This window comes from Elephantulus edwardii, unplaced genomic scaffold (assembly GCF_000299155.1).
Source record: "Elephantulus edwardii isolate Elephantulus edwardi_28Jun2011 unplaced genomic scaffold, EleEdw1.0 scaffold00102, whole genome shotgun sequence".
NCBI lineage: Eukaryota > Metazoa > Chordata > Mammalia > Macroscelidea > Macroscelididae > Elephantulus > Elephantulus edwardii.
The window spans coordinates 8,850,958-8,854,398 of NW_006399852.1; the positions used below are offsets into that span (position 1 = coordinate 8,850,958).

The 3,441-nt window shown below is 37.7% G+C and overlaps 1 pseudogene; it reads left to right on the forward strand.

Annotated features, from left to right (window-relative positions):
• LOC102859990 overlaps positions 1 to 3,441 on the forward strand; it is a 9,849-nt pseudogene that overhangs the window by 4,466 nt on the left and 1,942 nt on the right.

Sequence of the window (3,441 nt, forward strand, 5' to 3'; positions counted from 1 at the left end):
TGACAAGCACTGTGACAATTGGACAATTTAAACAGACATTCGGGGTGGGGGGAAGAAGAACAAACTGGGGAGGAGGGTAGAGAAAACAGTGCAACAATGAAGGAATGAAAACCCAAAATTCCTGTAAATGTTCATTAAAACTAATAAAATTTAATAATAAAAAAAGAAAGAAAAAATAAATCTAATCTTTGTACCTTGCAAACTATTTTTCATTACATTGGTGTTTCAACTCTTCAGTTATTTATTTCTACATATTAATGTGTCTTTCTTTTGTAAATTGATATTTAATGAAATTTTACAGAAAACTTGGACTTCATTCATTGTTGCACAATTTCCTCCCTCCTCGGCCCTTTCCTCCTCTCAGTCCACTTTGCTACGCACCTGTTAGTCTGGACTGTTGTCATGCAAATAATACCTAATCATATATTTCTTTTAGACAGTTCTTTATCTCATCTATTTAAATGCAGTTTTCATTATTTATCCCCTCTTTTCTTAGTTTCCTCCCAACCCCCATGTCAGTCCTGTTTTATAACAGTGGCATTATGCAGTATGTGTCCTTTTGTGACTGAGATATATCACTCAGATAATGTCCTCTAGGACTTTTTCTTTCTTATGCTATTTTGTCTTAGAGAAATTCTAGCCAGAGTGTTCCTTGGAGGCAAAGATGATAAAGCTTCATTTCACGTACTTTGGCATGCAGGAGTGCCTATGCCTTAGAAAGGAACATCAAACTTGGAGTGATGGAAGGATAGAAGAGAGAAAACCCTTAACCAGGTGGATTGACACAGCAATAATAAACTCCAGTGTGTCAGAGATTGTAGGGGTGGCACAGGATACAGGGCAGGGTTCAAATTTGTTGTTCATACAGTCATACTCAACAGCACCTAATACATGCTATGTTATGCTTAATATTTTTTCTTTCTTCATTGTTATTGTTAGTCTCCTGAGGGATCACAACAGATCAAAGCACTGCCTAATCCACAATCACTACCATACTTAAGCCTTTGTTTTATCTGTCAATCCATCTAATGGAAGGTTTTCCTCTTTTTCACTGACCCTGCACTTGACCAAGCATGATGTCTTTCTCCAGGAAAAAGACATGTCCAAAGTATATGAGATGAAAGCTTGGGCTTTTATTCATTCATTCATTTATTGCCTATATTTAAATTGTTATTTTAATGAAAGTTTACTGAAAAGTTGCATTTTCATTCATTCATTGTTACACATTTTCCACTCTAACCCCCTAGTTTACTTTAAAAAAAAATCATTCATTGTGGCATAATTTCCTACACAAATCCCTGCCTTCATGGTCCAATTTGCTATGCATCTCTTATTCTGGACTGTTGCCATACAAATAATGCCCAGTGCCTTCTTTCATCTATTCCAATTTTTACCCTTTTTTCCTTGCTTTTCTGCCAACCCCCATGTCAGTTCTATTTTATAACAGTAATGTTATATAGTATTTATCCATTTGTGATTGAGAAATTTCACCTAACATAATGTCCTCCAGGATCACCCATATTATGTAATATTGTATGAGTTCCTTGGTTATCAGTGCTGCATAATATTCCATTGTGCAAATATAACACAGCTTCTCTCTCCATTCATTTGTTAATGAGCACTTGGGTTGCTTACTTCTCTACACTGTTGTGAATTATGTGGCAATAAGCATGGGTGTGCATATATCTGTTTGGGTGGCAGTTCTGATTTCTTCAGGGTATATTCCTTGTAGTGGAATTTCAGGATCAAATGATGTTTCTATTTCCAGCTTTCAGAGAACGCTCCATAAAGCCTTCCATAGTGGTTGCACAATTTTACACTCCCACCAGCAGTGAATAAGGGTTCTAGTCTCTCCACAGCCTTGCCAGTATTTGTTGTTTGCTGCTCTGTTGAACTTTGTTATTGTTACTTGGGTTAAGATGATATCTCATAGTTGTCTTTATTTGCTTCTCTTTTGAGATCTAGGAATTTTGTACATTTCTTCATGTGTTTGTTTGCCATCTGAATATCTTCTTTGGTGAAGTTTCTATTCATATCCTGTGCCCATTTTGTGATTGGGTTGTTTACCTTTTTCTTGTTGAGGTGCTGGATTATTCTATAAATTTTAGATATGAGTCCCTTATCAGGTATGTCATTGCCAAATATTTTTTTCCCAGTCTGTAGCTTCCCTTTTTACTCTGTTGGAGAAGTTTTTTTGATGTGCATAGAGATTTGATTCTTAGAAAGTCCCATTCACCTGTTTTATTTCTCCTGGTTGTAGATTTTCATTATGCTTGGAAGACTGTTCATGTTGTGGATTAGGGCTTCTAAAGTTCTTCCAAGTTTTTCTCTGATGAAGTTTGTAGTTCTTGGTTTTACTCCTACATCCTTGATCCACCTTGAGTTGGTTTTAGTTTATGGTGTGAGGTGTGGGTCTTGCTTGAGTTTTCTACAGATAGTTTTCCAATATCATTTGTTAAAGAGGCTTTCATTTCTCCACTTAACTGATTTCATCTCCTTGTCAAAAATTAGTTGACCAAAGGTAGATGAGCTGATTTCTGGGTTCTCAATTCTATTCCCTTGATCTATGTGTCTGTCATTGTACCTGTACCACGCTGTCTTGGCCACCACGACAGTGTAATTGGATTTGAAATCAGGGAGTGAGACGTCTCTTACCCTGTCTCTCTTTCTGAGGAGTACTTTGCTTATTTGGGATCTCCTTCCATTCCAGATGAAATTGGAAAGTGCCTTTTCCATCTTGTTAAAGAATGGGATTGGCATTTGTATTGAGAGTGCATGGAACTTCTAGATTGCCTTTGGTAGCACTTTTTCTAAAATAAATTTGTTTATTCTTTGTCAGTGGTGGCACATTCAGTATTATTTACCAGCACCACAATCCAAAGGGACCAATTCTTCTTTGGTCTTCCTTATTCACTGTCCACCTCCTACAAAAACCCACAACTTGGGTCAAGAACACATTAGTCTCAGAATTACATCTGTGCCCTGTAAGAGGTAGTTTACAATCGAGGTTTGTTGGATCAGGTGGATATAATCTTTAATACCTTCAGGCTGGGCCCTTTTCCTTTCCAACATGGTCCCGGCACTGTGGCCTCCGCAAAGAAGGGTGGTGAGAAGAAGAAATGGTGACCAGAGAGGACACCATCAACATTCACAAGCGCATCCATGGAGTAGGACTTAAGAAGCGGGCTCCTCCCAGAAATCAGCCCATCAACATATGGTCAACTGATTTCTGACAAGGAAATGAAATCAGTTAAGTGGGGAAACGACAGCCTTTTTAACAAATGGTGCTGGCAAAATTGGAAAAATATCTGCAGAAAACTCAAGCAAGATCCACACCTCACTCCATATACAAAAACCAGCTCAAGGTGGATCATGGATCTAGGACTAAAACCAAGGACTATAAACTTCATTACAGAAAAGCTAGGAACAACACTAGAAGTC